Here is a 7,568-nt window from a genome sequence, read left to right as displayed (position 1 = left end):
TTGAAGTCCAAACAACGCCTTGGCAGAGAAGTGAAAGAATTTTCTTTTTTGCTCTTATCTTGACTCCATCTTTTCTGGAATATTTCTTTGTCCCTGGTCCCTTGGGAGACTTAAAACGTGTCTTAGGGGACGTTTTTGGATCTACTGATTCGATTGGAAGTTTGTAAAAGAATATTTGTTTTTTGTACAAAAATCGACTTTTCCCACGGTTTTGGGTCAAAAATGACCAAATTTTTAAGTCGGCATTTTTCACTCCTTTTTGTCCCTAGGGATTTCGGCGTGTCGTAAAACTCCCTTAGGAATGATTTTGAAGTGCAAATAACGCCTTGGCAAAGGATTGAAAGAATTTTTTGTTTGCCCTTATCCTGACTTTATCTTTTCTGGGCTATTTCTTTGTCGCTAGTCTTTTGGGAGACCTAAAACGTGTCTCAGGGGACGTTTTCAGATCTACTGATTGGATTGGAAGCTTTTAAAAGAATATTTGTTTTTTGTCCAGAAATCGACATTTTGCCAAGGGGTAAGGCCAACGGTTTGGGGTCAAAAATGACCAAATTTTCAAGTCGGCATTTTCCACTCCTTTATGTCCCTAGGGATCTCGGCGTTTCGTAAAACTCCCTTAGGAATGATTTTGAAGTCAAACGCTTTAGCAAAGAATTGAAAGAATTTTGTCTTTTGCCCTTATCCTGACTGCATCTTTTTTGGGCTATTTTTTGTCCCTGATCCCTTGGGAGTGCTAAAACGTATCTGAGGGGACGTTTTCGGACATGCTGATTCGATTGAAGGCTTTTAAAAGAATATTTGTTTTTGTCCAAAAATCGACTTTTTGCCAAAGGGTAAGGCCACGGTTTTGTGTCAAAAATGACCAGGAATTATTAGGAATCATTTTGAAGTACAGCTAAGGCACTGAGAGACAATTTTCTTTTTTACCCTTATTTTGACTCAATCTTTTGTTAGCTATTTCTTTATTCCTGGTGTCTACGGAGGACTAAGACATGTCTCAGGGTCGTTTTCGGGCAGACTGATTCCATTGGAAATTTTTAAAAGTATATTTGTTCTTCGTCCAAAAGACGACTTTATGACTAAGATTGAAGTCAAAACTGACGAAATTGTGCAGTCGGCACTCTTCACTCCTTTATGTCCGTAGGGATCTCGGCTTATCTTAAACCTCCCTTCGGAATCATTTTTAAGTGCAAATAACGCCGTATGAAAGAGTTTCCTTTTTTACCCTTATCCTGACTCAATGTTTGGTGGCTTATTTCTTTTTGACTATTTGATTATTTTTTACCCAAAACGGTGGGCTTACGCCTTGGCAAAAAGTCGATTCTTGGACAAAACAAATTCTTTTAAAAGTTTTCAATGGAATCAATTTGTCAAAAACGTTCAAGTGAAAAATGCAGACTTCAAAATATGGCCATTTTTAACCAAAAACCCTGGAATAATTCCTTAGAAAAAAGTCAATTTTTGGACGAAATACAAATACTCTGTTAAAACCTTCCAATCGAATCAGTGTGTCCAAAAACGTCCCATGAGACACTTTTTAGGCCTCCCAAGGGACCAGAGACAAAGAAATAGCCAACAAAAGATGAAGTCAGGGTAAAAGTTTAACAGAAAATTCTTTGTCCTGGCGCTATCTGCACTTAAAAATGATTCCCAAGAGCGTTTTTTGACACTCTGAGATCCCTAGAAACCTAAACAAGAGAAAAATGAAGACCTCAAAATTTGGCCAATTTTGACCAACAACCCTGGACTAAGTCTCGGAAAAAAGTCAATTTTTGGACGAAATACAAATGTTCTTTTAAATTCTTCGAATCGAATCAGTGTTTTAGGAAACGTCCCCTGAAACACTTTTTAGGCCTCCCAAGGGACCAGGGACAAAGAAATAGCCACAAAAAGATTATAACAGGGTGAGAGTTAAACAGAAAATTCTTTGTCATGGCGTTATTTGCACTTAAAAATCATTCGCAAGAGCGTTTTTTGGACACTCTGAGATCCCTAGAAACCTAAACAAGAGAAAAATGAAGACTTCAAAATTTGGCCAATTTTGACCAACAACCCTGGACTAAGTCTCGGAAAAAAGTCGATTTTTGGACGAAATACAAATATTCTTTTAAAATCTTCTAATCGAATCAGTGTTTTAGGAAACGTCCCCTGAGACACTTTTCAGGCCTCCCAAGGGACCAAGGACAAAGAAATAGCCAACAAAAGATGAAGTCAGGGTGAGAGTTAAACAGAAAATTCTTTGTCATGGCGTTATTTGCACTTAAAAATGATTCCCAAGAGCGTTTTTTTGACACTCTGAGATTCCTAGAGACATAAACAAGTGAAAAATGCAGACTTCAAAATCTGGCCATTTTTGACCAAAAAGCGTTGACTAACCCCTTAAAAAAAAGTCGATTTTTGGGCGAAATACAAATGTTCTTTTAAATTCTTCGAATCGAATCAGTGTTTTCAGAAACGTCCCCTGAGACACTTTTTAGGCCTCCCAAGGGACCAGGGACAAAGAAATAGCCAACAAAAGATGAAGTCAAGGTGAGAGTTAAACAGAACATTCTTTGTCATGGCGTTATTTGCACTTAAAAATCATTCGCAAGAGCGTTTTTGGACACTCTGAGATTCCTAGAGACATAAACAAGTGAAAAATGAAGACTTCAAAATTTGACCATTTTTGATTAACAACCCTGGACTAACCCCTTGGAAAAAAGTCGATTTTTGGACGAAATACAGATATTCTTTTAAAAGTTTCCAATCGAATCCGTGTGTCAAGAAACGTCCCCTGAGACACTTTTTAGGCCTCCCAAGGGACCAAGGACAAAGAAATAGCCAACAAAAGATGAGGTCAGGGTGAGAGTTAAACATAAAATTCTTTGTCATGGCGTTATTTGAACTTAAAAATAATTCCCAAGAGTGTTTTTTGACACTCTGAAATCCTTAAAGACAGAAACAAGTAAAAAATGCAAACTTCAAAATTTGACCATTTTTGACAAAATACCCTGGACTAACCCCTTAGAAAAAACTCGATTTTTGGACGAAATACAAATATCCTTTTAAAAGCTTCCAATCGAATAAGTGTGTCCAGTAACGTCCCCTAAGACACTTTTTAGGCCTCCCAAGGGACCAGGGACAAAGAAATAGCCAACAAAAGATGAAGTCAGGGTGAAAGTTAAAAAGAAACGTCTTTGTCATGGCGTTATTTGCACTTAAAAATGATTTCCAAGGGCGTTTTTCGACACTCTGAAATCCTAAGGGACAAACACAAGTAAAAAATACAAACTTCAAAAATTGGCCATTTTGGACTAAAAACCCTAGACTAACCCCTTAGAAAAAGTCGATTTTTGGACGAAATACAAATATTCTTTTAAAATCTGTCAATCGAATCAGTCTTTCCAGAAACGTCCCCTGACACACTTTTTAGACCTCCCAAGGGACCAGGGACAAAGAAATAGCCACAAAAGACAGAGTGAGAGTTAAACAGAAAATTCTTTGTCATGGCGTTATTTGAACTTAAAAATAATTCCCAAGAGTGTTTTTTGACACTCTGAAATCCTTAAAGACAGAAACAAGTAAAAAATGCAAACTTCAAAATTTGGCCATTCTTGACCAAAAACCTTGGACTAACCATTTAGAAAAAAGTCGATTTTTGGACGAAATACAGATGTTTTTTTAAAAGCTTCCAATCGAATCAGTGTGTCCAGAAACGTCCCCTGGAACACTTTTTAGGCCTCCTAAGGGACCAGGGACAAAGAACAGGATGTTTTCTGACACTCTGAAGTCCCTAGAGACATAAACAAGTAAAAAATGCAGACTTTAAAATTTGGCCATTTTTGACTAAAAATCCTAGACTAACCCCTTAGAAAAAAGTCGATTTTTGGACGAAATACAAATATTCTTTTAAAAGCTTCCAAACGAATCAGTGTGTCTAGAGTCCCCTGAGACTCTTTTTAGGCCCACCAAGGGACCAGGCACGAAGAAATAGCCAACAAAAGATGACGTCAGGGTGAGAGTTAAACAGAAAAGTACATGAAAAAGTCGACTTTTGGACGAAATACAAATATTCTTTTAAAAGCTTCTAATCGAATCAGTGTGTCCAGTAACGTCCCCTAAGACACTTTTTAGGCCTGCCAAGGGACCAGGGACAAAGAAATAGCCAACACGAGTTCAAGTAAGGGTGCCATTTCAACAGACATTTCTTTGTTATGGCGTTTTTTGCGCTGAAAAATGATTCCCAAGAGCGTTTTGGGACACTCTGAGATCCCTAGGGAGATAAAAGAGTAAAAAATGCAGACTTCAAAATTTGGCCATTTTTGACCAAAAACTGTTGACTAACCCTTTAGAAAAAAGTCGATTTTTGGACGAAATACAAATGTTCTTTTAAATTCTTCGAATCGAATCAGTGTTTTCAGAAACGTCCTCTGAGACACTTTTTAGGCCTGCCAAGTGACCAGGGACAAAGAAATAGCCAACAAAAGATGAAGTCAAGGTGAGAGTTAAACAGAAAATTCTTTGTCATGGCGTTATTTGCACTTAAAAATGATTCTTAAGGATGTTTTCTGACACTCTGAAGTCCCTAGAGACATAAACAAGTAAAAAATGCAGACTTTAAAATTTGGCCATTTTTGACTAAAAACCCTAGACTAACCCCTTAGAAAAAAGTCGATTTTTGGACGAAATACAAATATTCTTTTAAAAGCTTCCAAACGAATCAGTGTGTCTAGAGTCCCCTGAGACTCTTTTTAGGCCCACCAAGGGACCAGGCACGAAGAAATAGCCAACAAAAGATGACGTCAGGGTGAGAGTTAAACAGAAAAGTACATGAAAAAGTCGACTTTTGGACGAAATACAAATATTCTTTTAAAAGCTTCTAATCGAATCAGTGTGTCCAGTAACGTCCCCTAAGACACTTTTTAGGCCTGTCAAGGGACCAGGGACAAAGAAATAGCCAACACGAGTTTAAGTAAGGGTGACAGTTCAACAGACATTTCTTCAACGATGACCACTTCTCACTTTCATCTATATCCGCAGTTCATATATGAATTATTTCATATACTTTACATCGTTTCACTCCTCTCACGGGAAAATGGGAACCTACAATTGACCTTGCTCCCAATGTGTGGCTTCATAGCTCAGTTGGTAGAGCATCGCACCGGTAACGCGGAGGTCACGGGTTCGAATCCCGTTGAAGCCTGAATTTTTTTCAGGCTTCCAATTTCCAATTGCATAAATTGGAAAATTCACTGCGATGATCACTTCTCACTTTCATCTATATCCGCAGTTCATATATGAATTATTTCATATACTTTACATCATTTCACTCCTCTCACGGGAAAATGGGAACCTACAATTGACCTTGCTCCCAATGTGTGGCTTCATAGCTCAGTTGGTAGAGCATCGCACCGGTAACGCGGAGGTCACGGGTTAGAATCCCGTTGAAGCCTGAATTTTTTTCAGGCTTCCAATTTCCAATTGCATAAATTGGAAAATTCACTGCGATGATCACTTCTCACTTTCATCTATATCCGCAGTTCATATATGAATTATTTCATATACTTTACATCGTTTCACTCCTCTCACGGGAAAATGGGAACCTACAATTGACCTTGCTCCCAATGTGTGTGGCTTCATAGCTCAGTTGGTAGAGCATCGCACCGGTAACGCGGAGGTCACGGGTTCGAATCCCGTTGAAGCCTGAATTTTTTTCAGGCTTCCAATTTCCAATTGCATAAATTGGAAAATTCACTGCGATGATCACTTCTCACTTTCATCTATATCCGCAGTTCATATATGAATTATTTCATATACTTTACATCGTTTCACTCCTCTCACGGGAAAATGGGAACCTACAATTGACCTTGCTCCCAATGTGTGGCTTCATAGCTCAGTTGGTAGAGCATCGCACCGGTAACGCGGAGGTCACGGGTTCGAATCCCGTTGAAACCTGAATTTTTTTCAGGCTTCCAATTTCCAATTGCATAAATTGGAAAATTCACTGCGATGATCACTTCTCACTTTCATCTATATCCGCAGTTCATATATGAATTATTTCATATACTTTACATCGTTTCACTCCTCTCACGTAGACATTTCTTTGTTATGGCGTTTTTTGCGCTGAAAAATGATTCCCAAGAGCGTTTTGCGACACTCTGAGATCCCTAGGGACATCAACAAGTGAAAAATGCAGACTTCAAAATTTCGCCATTTTTGACCAAAAACCCTGGACTAACCCCTTAGAAAAAGTCGATTTTTGGACGAAATACAAATATTCATTTAAAAGCTTTCAATTGAATCAGTGTGTCCAGAAACGGCTCCTGAGACAGTTTTTAGGCCTCCCAAGTGACCAGGGACAAAAAAAATAGCCAACAAAAGAGGAAGTTAGGGAAAGAGTTAAACAAAAAATTCTTTGTCATAGCGTTAATTGCACTTAAAAATAATTGCCCAGGGCGTTTTTCGACACTCTGTGATCCCTAGGGACATAAACAAGTGAAAAATGCAGACCTCAAAATTTGGCCATTCTTGACCAAAAACCTTGGACTAACCATTTAGAAAAAAGTCGATTTTTGGACGAAATACAGATGTTTTTTTAAAAGCTTCCAATCGAATCAGTGTGTTAGGAAACGTCCCCTGAGACACTTTTTAGTTCTCCTAAGGGACCAGGGACAAAGAAATAGCCAACAAAAGATGAAGTCAGGGTGAGAGTTAAACAGAAAATTCTTTGCCTAGCGTTATTTGCACTTAAAAATGATTCCTAAAGGCGTTTTTCGACACTCTGAGATACTTAGAGACATAAAAAAGTGAAAAATACAGATATCGAAATTTGGCCATTTTTGACAAAAAACCTTGACTAACAACTTAGAAAAAAGTCGATTTTTGGACAAAATACAAATATTCTTTTAAAAGCTTCCAATCAAATCAGTGTGTCCAGAATCGTCCCCTGAATTACTTTTTTGGCCTCCCAAGGGACCAGGCACAAAGAAATAGCCAACAAACGATGACGTCAGGGTCAGTGTTAAACAGAAAATTCCATGAAAATGTCGATTTTTGGACGAAATACAAATGTTCTTTTAAAAGTTTCCAATTTAATCAGTGTGTCCAGTAACGTCCCCTGGGACACTTTTTAGGCCTCCCAAGGGACCAGGGACAAAGAAATAGCCAACAAAAGATGAAGTCAGGGTGAGAGTTTGACAGAAATTTCTTTGTTATGGCGTTCTTTGCGCTTAAAAATGATTCCCAAGGGCGTTTTTCGACACTCTGAGATCCCCAAGGGACATAAACAAGTGAAAAATGCAGACTTTAAAATTTGGCCATTTTTGACTAAAAACCCTGGACTAAACCCTTAGAAAAAGTCGATTTTTGGACGAAATACAAATATTCTTTTGAAAGCTTCCAATTGAATCGGTGTGTCCAGAAACGTTCCCTGAGACACTTTTTAGGCCTACCAAAGGACCAGGGATAAAGAAATAGCCAACAAAAGATGAAGTCAGGGTGAGAGTTAAAGAGAAAATTCTTTGTCATGGTGTTTTTTGCATTTAAAAATGATCCCTAGGGACATAAACAAGTGAAAAATGCAGACTTCA

General features: G+C 38.2%; 2 non-coding genes across 2 annotated transcripts; both read left to right on the top strand.

The window, feature by feature from the left end:
- Window positions 1-5,109: 5,109 nt before the first annotated feature.
- On the top strand, window positions 5,110-5,182 carry Trnat-ggu (transfer RNA threonine (anticodon GGU)). Its single transcript has one exon. It is a non-coding gene; the product is annotated as a tRNA-Thr (tRNA).
- Window positions 5,183-5,611: 429 nt separating this feature from the next.
- Trnat-ggu (transfer RNA threonine (anticodon GGU)) lies at window positions 5,612-5,684 on the top strand. Its single transcript has one exon. It is a non-coding gene; the product is annotated as a tRNA-Thr (tRNA).
- Window positions 5,685-7,568: the final 1,884 nt, after the last annotated feature.

This window comes from Pavona decussata, unplaced genomic scaffold (genome assembly GCF_977016875.1).
Source record: "Pavona decussata unplaced genomic scaffold, jaPavDecu1.1 SCAFFOLD_133, whole genome shotgun sequence".
Classification (NCBI taxonomy): domain Eukaryota; kingdom Metazoa; phylum Cnidaria; class Anthozoa; order Scleractinia; family Agariciidae; genus Pavona; species Pavona decussata.
The sequence above is the reverse complement of the archived record's forward strand: the minus strand, read 5'-3'. Positions and strand labels throughout refer to the sequence as shown.